General features: G+C 55.0%; 1 protein-coding gene across 1 annotated transcript in view; it reads left to right on the top strand.

Moving 5' to 3' along the window:
* Positions 1-567: 567 nt before the first annotated feature.
* Positions 568-15305, top strand: part of ELFN1 (extracellular leucine rich repeat and fibronectin type III domain containing 1) — a 70438-nt gene continuing 55700 nt past the window's right edge. Inside the window, 1 exon segment of the mRNA XM_058569420.1 lies at positions 568-675. The gene's annotated coding sequence lies outside the window, so the exon portion shown is untranslated.

The following is a 15305-nucleotide window of genomic DNA, read 5'->3' as shown; positions in this document are numbered from 1 at the left end:
TGAGTGAGGGAAGGAAGGGGAGCCGGGAGTGCGGGGTGGGGGGGGCCGGCCCTACCTGTCCCCCCGCACCCCCCCCTACCCCGCGTTTTCTGCCCCTGGGTCCCTGCCTTCTCCCATGTGGGCCAGACCGACGGCCGACCCGGGTCCGGAGAACGCCGGGGCTTTGCCTAATATGGTGGGGGTCGCGGTGGCTCATCCTGCCAGCGGCTGTGGCGCGCTCCCCCACCCTGAGTGCCGCCCCCGCCCCCATTTGGATGTGGGTGGCAGGGCAGGGGAGGGACGGCGAGGAAACCCTTCTGTGCTTTCTAGTACCTCCCCCTCCCTCTGCCCCTGCCCTCCCTCTCCCCTCCCCCTGCGCTCGGCGGCCGCGGAGGGAAGGAGCGAGGCGGCGCGGAGGCCGGGCGCGCAGAGGGGGTTCGGGAGGGAGGGGGGACAGGGGAGGGCGAGCACTCGGCGCCGGACTCGAGCGGGAGGAAGAGGGGGTGGGAGGGAGCGAGCGGGGGGAGGGGGAGGGGGAGGCGCGCGAGCACGGGCCCCCCCTGCCCGCGAGGCGAGGGGCGGGGCGGCGCGCGGATCGATGGGCGAAGCTGGGGAGGAATTTCAATCCCCGGAGCGAAGTTAGAGCTGGGAGGACGGCGGCGGCAGGCGCAGCCCCGGAACGGCGGCGGGCGGCAGGTAAGCGTGGCGCCCGCGGAACCCGAGTCCGAGCGCGGCCAGGGCCGAGGCTGGGGGCGCGGGACTCGGCCACTCCCGGGACGGCGCGGCCGGACCCCGCACCTCGTGTCCCCCGCGCGCTCGCCGTGCGCCCCCCGCCCCTGGTGCGCCCCGGGCCCGGCGCGCCCTCCGAGCGCAGCGGGCAAAGTTGCAGGAACTTGGCGGCGGAGGAGCGGGCGCCCGGCTCAGCCCAGCAAAGCGGGGGTCCCGGGTCGGGGTCCCGCTGCCGCCCCCGGGTCGCTGCTGCACCTGGCACCACTGCTCCCTCGCTGGGACCCGCGGCTTCCCCAGCACCTCTTTCCGCTCGTCGGCCCCCTTCACCGTCCGCACCCCGCCCTACGCACCCCGAACCCAGTCCAGAGCTGCTGCCGCCTGCGGTCGACCCTCCGCGGCCCCTGCCCTTCCCTGAAACCTCGGCCCTGGTCCCTGACTCCATCCGTGCTCGCATCACCGTCCCAGCCCTGTCTGCCCGTCCTCCTGACGTTGCGCGCTTCCCCACCCGGCACCGGGGACGGTCCAGCCACACTCGGGGGAGGGGCCGCATTCCGCGGTCGCGGCCAGGGACCCGAACCCTTGTCTTGGGTGTGAGGGCCTTTGCTCTGAACTTGGTGGATGTTTTCCACCCCTCCCCCCACCTTGGACCCGTTCTCATCGTCATCTCTTGGGGGGGGGGGAGGTGCTGAGCCTGCTTGCCCCGACCTGCCTCTAAGGCAAGGGTCCCCCTTCCATCCTTTAAAATCCGCAGGTCACTTGCTTGCTGGTCAGGGTGGGGCCCCCTGTAGGTGTTTCCCCTCAAACACAGACTGACAACCTCTGGCATCAAAATCGGACTTTTCTAGGTCTTAGCTGTGTGACCTTGGGGCAGGTGACCTCTCAGAGCCTCACTTTCCACATCTGTAAAATGGGAGTATGATGATAATGTGTATTTCATGGAAGGGACGGGGCAGTGAAGCTCAGCATCTGGAGGGTCCCTGGAGGCCTCTCCTTCAGGCTCGGGGGCCATGCCAGGTGTGCACATCCCAGCAGAGCCTCAGGTGTGAGCCTCTTCTCTCCCACATGTGCATTGTGCATCCCTTGCTGGGGTGCAGTGGTGTCTGCCTCTCACCCTCTATACTGGTCGGGGGGGGCTGTGCAGAAAGCATCCCCAGGATCCAAGATCCTGGGAGCCTTGGGGACAGGAGCTTTCTGGGGGTGCAGAGAGAGAAGGGAGATATGAAGGGCAAACCTCCCCACTCGATCTCTCTCAGGGGCATCTCCAAAGAGGCCCCAGTCTCTGCCCAGCCATGAGAGGGGATGAGCAGATGGCTTTACGTTGCTTCAGAGCCGCACATACTCCCGTCTTTCCCACCTCGCCAGCCCCCAGCCTCTGCCCTGGGCCCTTGGACTTTCACCTTTTAATTGAACAAGCAGTGATGGGACAGACTCAGACACCCCATTCCAGGTTTGTGTCCCACTTCATCAGACAAGGAGATGCACCTGGAGACAGAGGGACAAACTCCAGGCAGCCAGTGCATCAGAGGGGACACCCTCCTTCACTCTGGGTTCAGGAGGTCAGAGCTGGCCGGGACCCCAGCACTTCGGCCCTGCCTTTTCTAGGCACGTGGTGAGGGAGTGCTGAACACCCCCTGGGGGACAGAAGACCTCTGGGTCAGAGAGGTGGGAGCCATGCCCTCCCCCCAGAGGCTGGACCCTCTCCCTCCGGCCACTGTGCAGCCCCTCGGCCGTGGCAGCAGGTCTGCCGTCTGTGCGTGGTTCAGGATGATACAGCAGGCCTGAGAGCAGGCAGGTCCTGCCTCTAGGAAAAGCCAGCATGGGCACCTTATCTTGAGGCATGGCAAACCTGGGGAGCGGGGGCAAGGGGTGTGGTGGGTACCTGCGCCTGCGGCTGCAGGAGGCAAGGAAGGACCACGTCCCTTCCCCATTGCCCCCATACAAAAGCTCTGGAAAGCTCAGCAGTTCTTCCAAGTGCCTTTGGAAGTGGGTGCCCCACATCTGGGCTGAGGAGAGGCTGCTGCCCCCCCACCTCGCTACCCACCCCCCCGAAGAAATAGGTGGATAGCGCCCCCAGGAGAGCCTGGGGCCAGAGCTCGCATCCTGTGGCCCCTCTCTTAGACCCTGGGATTTGAATCTTTGAACCCGAAATGTCTCCTTGTCAGCGTCACCGGCCCCAAGAGAGAAAAATTAGTGGGACCAAAATTATGACAGTGACTTGAATGATGGAGTAAAATGGGGGCGTCTGCCAGGGTCCTCCATCTGTGTGTGTCTCTAACACACACACATGCACACAAGCACACACACACCAGCTCTAGATTTCAGTGGGATTTGCTAAACACTCAGGAAACCCCCCTCTTCAGATCCCCTGGGTCAGAGCCCCCACCCCACGTGGCCGTCCCTACCCCGTTAGGAGCCCAGTTCCCTTTAGCAGAGGACCCTGTTTCTGAGGATGCTGTAGCAGCAGGAGAAATTTACGAGCAGAGGTTGGTAGACTTGGGTGTTCATATATCTCTGAGGAAACAAACAGGCAGACCCTGTGGGCGCCCGGGTAGGTGGCGTAAAATACATCTGGAGGGAGGGCGCAGGATGAAAAATGCCGGTGAGTGACAGGCGGCAGATAGATCTCCAGGGCCGAGTGGCAGGGCCGTAAATTTCCGGGCGTGAACCTGGAGCAGGTGGTGCGTTGCCGCGGACACTGGATACATTTGTCATCTCTCCAGCCCCCCCACGCCCCTCACGTGGCCCTTCCTGTTTGGTCTTCTGTCATGGATTCTGGTTTCTTCCAACAGAAGCTTGGGTGTCTGCTGGCCCTGGCCGGGTCTCTGTTGGGGTGGCTGATGGTGGGGCTCAGGCAGGGGACTGGAGCCCTGATGTGGAAGGGACTTTGGTGTGATCCATCCCAGCGCCCACTGCACAGATGGGGAGACTGAGGTCCAGAGTGGGGCAGGGTATCATCCCGGGTTGCACAGTGAGTAGGGGCAGAGAGGAGGTGGAAGGGCCCTGTGCCCCTGCTGTGCTGGTTTGAGTCTGGTCATTTGAGCAGGGTAGGCGCAGCCTCGGCTGCTGGGGACTCTTGCTTCCCGTGCCCCCCCCCGTGCCCCCTGTGCCAGTCGGCAGCCCTGGAGGTGAGCAAGAAGTGGGGTGGCAGCTGTGGGCACTCAGCTCCTCTCTCTGGGCCTGCCTGTCCATCACCCTCCACCTGCCCTGCCCGAGTGTGGCCAGCCAGGACCTGGCTTTGCCAAGCTCTCCTGGGGACCAGAGTGGGTGGAGAGACCACTCTGGGACCCAACAGCCATCTGGGGGCAGGAACCGAGACTCCTGGCCATGTGAGCTTGAAGAATTCCTGAAGGTTTATTCAGCAAACGTATGCCTGGAGCCTGGGGACAAGACCGTTACGAGGCCCTGGCATTGGTGGAGCTTGTGTCCAGGGTGGGGAGACAGACGATAAACATGCACACACAAAAACATGTACCCAGTCCTTTCCAGTGGAGGTCAGCCCATCTGGCCTCATCTTCCAGAAGGGTCCAGCATCGTCCTAGGTCACATGACAAGAGAGTCTTGGAGCCCCGGCTGGAATCCTCCTGGGAGCCAGGACCAGGCTGGCCTCGGGCTTGGAGAGAAAGCTAGAACAGGGGCTGAGGGCAGCAGGGGCCCCAGCAGAGCTTGACGGCCTTCTTAGGAGTTGATGGTCAAGAACAGGCCGCCCCTCGGCTCCCTGCTCTGGGCCCTGGGGGATGAGGAGGAGCAGTGGGGAAACTGAGTCCTGGAGGCTGGCCCAGGGTTTGAGCACTGGGCCACGCCTGCACCCAGGTCTCTCAGTGGCAGCGCTGCCCCCGGCCACCCCTCCAGCGGGGACTCCGGTGGGAGACTCCGTTAGGGACGCCTCCCTTCCTGCCCAACAATGAACCTTAGTTGCTCAGGATTTATGGCCAGTCTCGCCCTCAGGGTTCCCTCCCCTGTGAGCTGGCCCCAAGCTCCTCCTTGGGGATTCCCTCTGTCCCAAGCATGGGGGCTTCCAGGGGAGGGGTCTGGCTGGCCCTAAAGGGGTGGGCAGCATTTGGATGACCCGGGAGGAAGGGGTGGGCATTCAGACTAGGAGCAGCAAGAACAAAAGTATGAGGCCTTTTGAGGAGCAGTGAGCGGGGCTGGGGAGAGGGGCCCTGGAAGAGAGCTGCGGCGGGCAGGGCGTGGACCTCGCCTGGTGGCCTGCGTTTTCTGTTTGAGGCACCTCCCTCTGCTGGCTCCTAGGATGGACTCCCACAGCTGTAGGGCTTGGACTTCCCCTCTTTGGTGCCTCAGCACCCAAAAACAAGGCTAGGTTTAGGGAGAGACCACACGCTGGGCATCTGTGGGAAGGGATGAGGACCAGGGGGCGTAGCCTGGGGGAGCATCCAGCAGCCCAGCGTCCCCTCCCGGCTGTCCGTGTGGGTCCACTGTCCTTGTCAGAGCCTCCGATTCAGTCCCTTCATTTAGCAGGTGGGGAGACAGAAGCCCAGATAGGACGATGGCAGCAAGCCAGTGCCAGAGCTGGCAGGAGTGTCCGGGCTCAGCCCTGCTCCCACGCTCCGTTCCCTGCACCACACCTCCCACCCCACCTTGGAAAGAGCAGGGGGTCTTTTCAGGGTTCCCCCTGCCTTACAGATGGGGCCATGGAGGTCCTGCCCACAGCTCTCCAGCCTGGAAGCAAGGGGGCTCTCTGAGGGCCACGCTCCACCCCGGCCCCTCCAGGCCCACTTTAGATGCCCCCAAGCACATGTCTCTGCTGTCTGCCCCTCCAAGGGCTGCTTCTCTAAAGGGCTGATGGAATAATGAGTGTTTACGAAGTCCTGGCCGTGTTCAGAGCCGTCACCAGTGCTGGGGACGTGGATGGCAGGATAGAAGGCCGAGGCTGCCCCTGTGCAGTGTGCCAGGAGCCTGGCCCTGCCACCCCCTGTCCACGCCACCCCCACTGTGGGAAGGGGTTAGGTCCAGTGGAGTCTTGCCTCCTGCAGGGTGGGAACCCTGGGAGATGACTGACAGCCCGGAGGCTCCCGTGTGTTTACCGACAGATCCCGGTTTTATTTTCAACAGGATCAAACTCTGACACCTCTTAGTCATTAGCTCCCTTTAGTTTAATAAACACAGACACACAAACACAGGCAGCCACGCGCCACCCCATGCGCGGGGACGAGGACGGCTCGGGCCGGCTTTGGGGGCCGAGCACCGTGTCTGGCAAGGGAGTTCGTGGACCCTCCCCGTACACAGTAGGCACTGTGGAGAGAAGGCCATGCAGAGGGCGCAGTGAGCAAGCACCACTGCACCAGGCACTGTATCGATCCTGTGTTGTCAGAGCCTCGAGGAGTGGCTGGGAAGGGCATCAGCCACCAGCACCCTGGACACGCTCGCAGCGCGGACACCACCTCTGCTCCTCCCCAAGGCCTCTCCACTGTCCCAGCCCTCCACAGCTGCCCTGGAAGCCGGAGGGGCTGGGGAACTCAGGATGTGCTCCCTGACCTGTACCAGGGCCTTTGCCATCCCCCCGGAGGGGTCTCCCCTACGTCTCATAGCCCTACAGAAGCTTCTGGAAGGGCCAGCTGCAGGTCAGTGGTGGCCCAAGGTCTGCTCTGCCTCTAGCTGGCCATGTGAGCTGGGGGCTGGCCACCTTTCCACCCTGTGCCTCTGTGCTTTCATCTGTCCACTGGGAGCAGAGCCCAGAGGCTGGGGCGCTGTGGTCCCAGGTCAGGAGGCCCAGGTTGTGGGACGGGTCCCTTGCCCTTGCTGAGTCTGGTCTCCCCTCTGTGAGGGGAGGGCTGGTGTAGATGGTCAGCCGTGGTGAGTCTGATTGTTGATACCAGTTCTGTAAAAGACAAAGTGACCGCTGATGCTAGTGGAGTCCCTGGGGCTTTTGGCTTTGTCCCGTAGGGCCCTCACTCAGCCCCCGAACCTCGGCTTCCTCGGGCAGCACGGGCTCAGCCCTTGTGTCCCTCTGTACCCTGCTGTGCAAAGAGGCAGAGAAAGAGGATGCTGGGGAGAGGAACAGCAAGTGCAAAGGCCCTGAGGTAGCCACAAGCTTGGCGTGTTGGAGGAAGGGCAAGGCCTGCGTGGCCGACCACCAGGGGCAGAAGGTCAGTGGGAGAGGTTGCAGTGCCCAGTTCTTGGGAAGAGTTGGGGCTCGCTCTCTTTGCCTTGGGAAGCTTTTGGGGAGTTTGAGCAGCTAAGGGATGAGATTGGCTTATACGGTTACAAGATCCCTCTGGCTGGAGGGGAGGAAAGGATTTCTAGGGGCACGAGTGGGAAGGACCGCTTGGTGAGGGGTCTCTGCTGATCCCTGAGAGAGACGGGCGCAGCCTGGCCAGGCTGACGACGCCGGTGTTGGAGAGACAGAGAGGCATACAGCATCTGTTTTGACGTTGCTTAAAAGATGGGAGCTGCGTTCCTGTAGAGAAAGATATTCTGTAAAGCAAAACCCATTTTCTCATTTATATCCTGTACGAAATGAGGGATGCGTTCATGTAGTTAGATTGTTAAAGCAAATCCTGTGTTCCCTGTGACATTCGTTAACATTTCAGAGATGTCTTTCTGGAGGAGAGGAAACCCCCCCAAAACAGATGGGGTTGAAACCCCGGTGTTGATCTAGCAGGGAGCCCTGGGGGTGAACGTGGGGCTCAGGGCCACATCCTCAGGCAGCCTGCCCGAGCGCTTCGTTTTGGAGACGCACTTGTCTGATCTTAGTTGGCAGGTGACTGTGTGTGTAGGAGCGTGCACTGTGTGTGCATGTGTGCGCGCGTGCATATGTTCACACATGTGTGTGCATGCGTACACCCTCCCGGGGGCACTGCCCCCTTCCACCCTTCGGATACCAGAGCAGGCAGTGGATGCAGGTCCCACGAGTTATGTTGCCCCATGAAGGGCATATTCCGGCCTCTGATTCCTCAGCCTGAGGGTTTAGGTTCTGTAAAATGAATTTGTTGTCTGAGGTATTTTTTGCAATTCGGTAGGGTGGGAGGAGGTTCTAAAATGAAGGGTGCATGGAGAGCTCCCAGGGGCTCCTGCTGGCCCCCCCCGGTGGTCCCCACTTGGGCTGCCTGTGCCCTTGGGTCTGGAGCTGGCTGGCACTCGTGTCTGGAGGAGGCCAGGGCAGGGACGAGACTCAGGCCTCAGAGACCGTTGCCGTCTGACAGATATCCAGGCTTGTTTTGGTCTCCTCATTACGGTGTCCCCACAGAGCAAGAACATGCTAGCTCTGAAGGCTGTGATGCGCCAGAGATGGCTGTGTAGAAAAACAACTCACCAGCAATCCAGTATTGCCACCTGGCCTTAATCCACCCGAGTCAGGGGCTGAAACAGGACGTCCCAGCCCAGGCAGCTGCACACGAAACGCCAAGACGTGTGACCATCACACCCTCACTCTGATGGGCAAAAATGCATACACCAACACACGTGACCACAAGGGCTTGTGCACACACAGCCCCACTCCGGGATGCACACGAGACCTCTGACGTGCACACGTGTGCACGCACTCTGCACGCTCTAGTCTTTCAGGTGTGTGTTCAGACATGCCGATCGGCATTCACTTGGGCAAAGGTGTGCCCACCTGCTCTAAGGTGACATGTGATTGGCACGTGCCCCAGAGTGTTCTTGTAGACGTGCCCTCATACATGACCGTATAATCTGGCATGCACACGTGTGTAGTTGAACGCGGTGCCTGTGTTCTGACATGTCCACTCAGTGGCCTCTGCACAGCTGCTCCAGCAGACACCCGTGTCCGGGTGTGTCCCCGTGTGCACTGACACGCAGGGCAGCCGGGAGGCTATTTCCTTCTGGCAGATTGAAAGGAGGGCCCCGGGGGGTGGTGTGTGCGGGTAAGACACCCCCTCCCAGAGCCCCACCTCAGCTTGCCTGCCGGCTGGGGTGGGGGACTTGCTCCATCGTGGGTTCACCTTTGCTGTGCCGGGGCTGCACAGAGCCTGTGGCCACGGGTCAAGGGTCACGCTGTGCCCCCGTGGGGCCCTTAGGAAGCATGGGTAAGGCAGAAGGGAGGGGCAGCTGACTGTCTGGGGAGTGGGGGGAGCAGACCCCTTCCCGGCTGTGCAGGGGTCTCTGGGGTGGGCAGGTGGAAGGTGTGCAGGCAGAGGGCCTGGCCCTTCTGGAGGGGATGCACGGTCCATGGAGGGAGCCATGAGTCTAGATGGTGGAACCGCTGTGGCCCCGGCCAGGACTGGAGCCAGAAGTCAAGGGCCACGTCACAGAGGGCCCGAGTGCCCCGCTGAGGGGCCCCAGGTGTCCTCTGGCGTTGACCTCTGCAGAAGGTAGTGGACTGTGAGGAAGCCTGGATCCTTGGTGGTGTCCGTGCCTCCCCAGAGGTGGTGGGATCAAAATTCAGGTCCTTTGAGGCTGGAACCACTCCGCCCCACCGGCAGCTCCTCTGCCCGTTTTACAGATGGGAGAGCTGAGCCTCAGTGGGGGAGAGGATGGAGCCGGCTTTGGCCCCTTGATTGTGGCCTGCCCCGAGCCAGGGGTCGGGAGGGAGGAGCCCACCTGGCTTGGGTGCAGGGGGAGGGCTCGTGGGGTCCAGGCTGCCCAGCGGGGTTGGCCTCCAACCGCCTGCTCCCTCTCCACTCCTGCCTGGGGTTCCATGTGCACAGGACCACCCGGCCACCCTGGGTGACAAGCCCAGGTCCTGCTGAAAGTGCTGCCCGACCCGCCCACCCCGCAGCCTGGGCCTCCACCTCCCACGCCCTCTCCGTCAGCAAATCCCGCTCCACTCTGTATCCCACGTCCCATGCCCCTCCCTGGCTCTTTCGTTAATAACAGTCATTGAGGCCTGGACCTTCAGAGCAGACGTGTCCAGTGGCTGAAGCAGGCTTGGTCATGTTGCCCATTTTACAGGTTAGGACACTGAGGACCCCTGTGATGCTGTGTGACTGACAGGTCCCCATGGGAACCGCTGGGGGTGGGAGGGGCTTCTGTTTGCTGTGGACCCCCGGGGGAGCCTAGGCTGGGTCCACAAGGGCGGGGGCACTGCTGTCCCTGGGACCCCGTCCGCAGGCTGTCCGAGAGACGGCGCTCTGTCCTCCCTCAGCACCCTCACACCTGACCCTGTCCCCACGCCCAGGTGCAGGACCTGCGGCCCACTGGTCCTCATCCTGCCGCTTTACCGCAGGTGGAGCCAGGCAGGGGACTCGCGGGGCGCCTCCGCCAGGTCTGTGGCTTTGCTTCTGCTCATCGTGCATTGGGCAGGGCGGCCCCTGGCATTGGCAAGGTGTGCCCTCCCCCTCCCTCCCCGCCTCCCTCCCTTTCCCCTTCGGGGAGGGATCTGGGCAGGGAGTGGGAGCCCTGGGTGGGTGAAGAGCAGGGTGTCCCCCTTCCCCATGTGCCTCTGACCCGGAAACAACTGTTCACCTCAGGCCGGTGGTGTGACATTCCCAGACCAGCAGCCTCCCCACTGGCCTCCCTGCTCCGGTGCCCCAGCAGCCCCCGTGCTGTTAGACACCGTCCCTAAGATACTGACCCTCGGCTGCCTGCCTCCTCGGCTCAGTCACCTCCCTTTATTCCCCGGGGGAGGACCCATCTTAAGGCCTCCGCACCTGCCCCAGCCCCCACGTGGCGGGGCCTCAGCCCCTCCCTGTTGGGCGGCCTCTGGGCTGGTGCTTGTGCCGTGCCCTCAACCAGCATCCTGCACAGTCCCCTGCGATGCCGGCTCAGCCCCGGAACCCTGGGCACACGAGGGCACCCCTGTCTTTTCCCGCTTGTCTCTGCGAGTGCCCCTATGAGCAGGCGAGGGGGTGGGGGACACAGCAAGCAGGAGCGAGGGAGTGAGCCAGTGTGGAGTTAGGTTCTGGGGAAGGTACTGAGGCCATAGCAGGGTGTCCTTCTGTTTTTGAGTGAAATCCTGAGTGTGACAGGATGGCAGAGGCCGAGGGCCTCAGGGCTGCTAGGTTATCCTGAAGGCAGCTCTCGCCGTTGGAACAAGACTCTGGCCGTCCAGGGAGGCGGCGTCAAGCGGAGACCCCGGCGGGTTGTGTGGAATGTGCTGGCATGCTTATCCTTTCTCCGTTAACAGCTTTATGGAGGTACAGTTTACCTACCGTGACATGGTAAGCATGCGTACCCATCGCACATTTACACACCCATTGTGAAGTGCTGTTCATTGGTTTTCGTACATTTATAGAGTTTTGCAACCATGGCTACGAGCCAGTTTTAGAACACTCCTGTCGCCCCAGAAGGTTCCCTCACCTCGTTCCTTCACCATTGGCATTCAGTCCCACCCCACCCTGACGCTGATCTCAGTAGAGTTACATTTTCTGGACATTTCACATCAATGGGATCACACAACTCGGGGTCTTTTGTGTCTGGCTTCTTTCACTTAGCGTGGTGTTTTTAAAGTTCCTTCACCTTATAGTGTGTGTCACTCCTTATTTATTTTTATTGCTGTATAGTACTCCATTTTCCGCTCTACCAAGTTTTGTTTATCCATATACCAGTTATGGGCATTTGGGTGGTGTCCAGTTTGGGGCTGTTCTGAATACTGCTGTGAACACTGGTGTGGAGTCTGCGTGGGGACGTATGTTTTCATGTCTCTTGGGGAGAGTCCGTGGAGTGGAATTGCTGGGTCATATGGAGAGTGTGTGTTTAAATTTTTTACAAAGTGCCAGACAGTTTTCCAAAGAGGCTTCAAGGTTACATCCCACCAGCGATATGTGAGGGTTCCGGTTCCCCCACATTCCCACAGCACTTGGTAATGTTGGTCTTTTTTATTGTAGATAGTCAAGTGGGTGTGCGTGGTTTCTCACTGTGGTTTTAATTCGCATTTTCCTAACCAATGAGGTGGAACATTTCTTCATGTGTTCATTAGGCATTCATATTTCTTCTTTGATAAAAATGTCTATTCAAATCTTTTGCCCATTTTAATGAGTTTGTCTTATTTTGAGTTTCAAAATTATTCCAAGTTATTGTGAGTTCTTTATACATTTTGGATATGAGTCTTTTATCAGAAATATGATTTGCAAAGATCTTATCCCAGTCTATAGCTTGTCTTTCATTTTCTTTTTTTTTTTTTTTTTTTGTGAGGAAGATCAGCCCTGAGCTAACATTCATGCTAATCCTCCTCTTTTCACTGAGGAAGACCGGCTCTGAGCTAACATCTATTGCCAATCCTCCTCCTTTTTTTCCCCAAAGCCCCAGTAGATAGTTGTATGTCATAGTTGCACAGCCTTCTAGTTGCTGTATGTGGGACGCAGCCTCAGCGTGGCCGGAGAAGTGGTGCATCGGTGCACGCCCGGGATCCGAACCCGGGCCGCCAGTAGCGGAGTGCATGCACTTAACCGCTAAGCCAGGGGGCTGGCCCCTCATTTTCTTAATAGTGTCTTTTAGAGCACAAAAGTTTTTATTTATAATATAGTCCAGTTTATCCATTTTTTTCTTTTATGGGCTATATTTTTGGTGTTTAAGAATTCTTTGCCTAATCCAAGGTAATGAAGATTTTCCTTTGTGTTTTCTTCTAGAAGTTTTATAGTTTTGGCTCTTGCATTTTGGTCTATCATCCATTTTAAGTTTTATAAAAAGGTGTGTAAGGGTCTGAGTTCATTTTTTGATATACTGATACCTAATTGTCCCAGCACCATTTTTTGAAAAAAGACTATCTTGGGACCATAAATGTAAGGATTTATTTCTGGACTCTCAGTTCTCTCTCTCTCTTTTTTTTTTTTTTGCTGAGGAAGGTTTGCCCTGAACTAACATCTGTTGCCAATCTTCCTCTTTTTGCTTGAGGAAGTTTGTCCCTGAGCTAACATCTGTGCCAGTCTTCTTCTATTTTGTATGTGGGTCGCCACCACAGCATGGCCCCTGATGAGTGGTGTAGGTCCACGCCCAGGAACCAAATCCGGGCTGCTGAGGCAGAGCACGCCAAACTTAACCACTAGGCCATGGGGCCGGCCTCCTCTGAACTCTCAATTCTGTTCCACTGATGTGTGTGTCTTTTCTTATGCCAGGACCACACTGTCTTGATTACTCTAACTTTGTGGTAGATCTTGAAAGTAGGTAATGTAAGTGCCTCCACATTTGTTTTTCTTCCTGAAATTGTTTTGGCTATTCCAGCTCTTTTGCATTTCTATGTAAATTTTAGGATCAGCTTGTCAATTTCTTTAAAAAAATGCCTGCTGGAATTTTGATGGGCTTGTGTTTAATTTGTAGATCAATTTGGGAATATTAAGCCTTCCAATCCATGAACATGGAATGTCTCTGCATGAATTTTAATCTTTATTTTCTTTTAGCAGTTTTTCTGTTGTTTTCAGTGTATAAGTCCTGCTAATTAAATTTCTTTTGTTATGTTTATTCCTAAGTATTTTGTGATGCTATCGTGAATGGAATTATTTTCCTAATTTCATTTTCAGGTTGTTTGTGGCTAGAACGTAGAAATAAAATTGAGTTTTGAATATTGGTCTTTTATCCTATGATCTTGCCAAATTTAATTGTTAGCTGGTTCCAGTTGGACTTTCATGGATTCCTTGGGACTTTCTACATGCAAGATCTTGTCGTCTGCAAATAGGAGAGTTCTACAGTTTCCTTTTCAAACTGGATGCCTTTTATTTCTTTTTCTTGCCTTATCTCATTGACTAGCACCTCCAGAATAATACTGAGTGGGAGAGGTGCTTTGTTCCTGGTCTTAGGAAACACTTTCAGTCTTTCACCGTTAAGTATGATGTTAGCTGTGGGTTTCATAGATGGTCTCTGTCAAATTGAGAAGTTCCCTTGTATTCTTGGTTTGTTGCGTGTTTTTATCATGAATAGGTGTTGGATTTGGTCAAATGCTTTTTCTGCATCTATTGAGATGATCATTTGGCTTTTATTGTTTTACCTATTAGTATGCTAAATGACTTGAGTTATTTTCAGATGCTATCCTAGCCTTGTATTCTTGAGATAAATGACACCTGTATAATCCTTTTTCTATGTTGCTGGATTTGGTTTGCTAATATTTTGCAGAGGATTTTTGCACCTATGTTCATGAGGTGTATTGGTTTGTTATCTTCTTATGTCTTCGTCTGGTTTTAGTATCGGGGAAAATACTGGTCTCATAGAATGAGTGGGAAGTTTTTCTCTTCTCTTTTTCTGAAAGAATTTGTGAAGGTTCAGTAATTATTTCTTTAAATATTTGACAGAATTTACCACTAAAACCATCTGAGCCTGGGCTTTTCTTTGGGGGGATATTTTAAATTAATCATTCATCTAAAAAAATGGTTATAAGTCTATCCAGATTTTCTGTTTCTTCTTCAATCAGTTTTGGTAATTTTTGTCTTTCTAGGAATTTGTCCACTTCATCTAAATTGTCTAATTTGTTGGCGTAAAGTTGTTTGTAATATTCCTTTAACTCCCTTTAATTTCCATGGGATTGGTAGTGATGTTTCTTCTTTAATAACTGATATTGGTAATTTGAATCTTCTCTATTTTTTTTCCTTGGTCAGGCTAGCTAAAGTTTTGTCAATTTTGTTGATACTTTCAAATAACTGAATTTTGGTTTCGTTGATTTTCTCTTTTTTTTTTTTTTTTTCTGTCTGATCTTATTGTTCCCTTTATTCTGCTTGCTTTGGGTTTAGTTTGCTCTTTTTTTGCTAGTTTCTTAAGGTGGAAACTTAGGTTATTGAGATTTTTTTTCTTTTCTGTTGTGCATTGAAAGCTATAAATTTCAATATAAGCCCTGCTTTAGCTGCCTCTCGTAAATTTCAGTATGTTTTGGTTTTATTTTCATTTAATTAAAGACATTTTGTAATATCCTTTGTGATTTCTTTGACTCATGGGTTGTTTCAAACTCTGTTGTTTACTTTCTAAATATTTGGGGATTTCTCCAGATTTATTTCTCTTGTTGACTTCTAGTTCATTTCCTTTGTGGTTTGAGATATACTTTCTATGATTTCATTTATTTTAAATTTACTGAGGTTTGTCTTATAGCCTAGCATGTGTCTCTCCTGGAGAAGGGAAGGTCCCTTGTGCGTTTGCAAGAATGTGTATTCTGCTGGGTGGAATGTTCTATAAATGTTGGGTCACATTGGTGAAAGTGTTGTTCAAGTCTTCTGTATCTTTGCTAATTTTTTGTCTAGTTGTTCTATCAGTTATTGAGAGTCAAGTATTGATATCTCCACCTAGTCTTGTCAAATTGTCTATTTCTCCTTTCAATTCTGTCAGTTTTTGCTTAATGTATTTTGGGGCCCTGTTGTTATAGGAATATTCATTTATAATTGTCATATCTTGTGGAGGCATTGCCTTGCTTATCATTATGAAATGTCCTTCTTTGCCTTTGGTAAATTTCTTTTCTTAAAGTCTATTTTGTCTGATGTTAACTTACCCACTCCAGCTCTGTTATGATTGCTGTTTGCATGTGTTTTGCCATCCTTTTACTTTCAACATGGTTGTACATTTGACCTTGAAGTGTATCACTTTTAGACGATATATATTTGGATCTTGTTCTTGTAACTCAGTGTGACAATCTCTGCCTTTTGGTTGAAATGTTTAGTCCATTCACATTTAATGTAATTTTTGATTTGATATGGTTGCCATTTTCTTAGTTGTTTTGTACATCTCATCTTTTTTACCCTCTGTTTCTCCTTTGCTGTTAGGTAAATACT

The sequence above is a fragment of the Diceros bicornis genome, chromosome 26 (assembly GCF_020826845.1).
Source record: "Diceros bicornis minor isolate mBicDic1 chromosome 26, mDicBic1.mat.cur, whole genome shotgun sequence".
Taxonomy (NCBI): domain Eukaryota; kingdom Metazoa; phylum Chordata; class Mammalia; order Perissodactyla; family Rhinocerotidae; genus Diceros; species Diceros bicornis.
The sequence above is the reverse complement of the archived record's forward strand: the minus strand, read 5'-3'. Positions and strand labels throughout refer to the sequence as shown.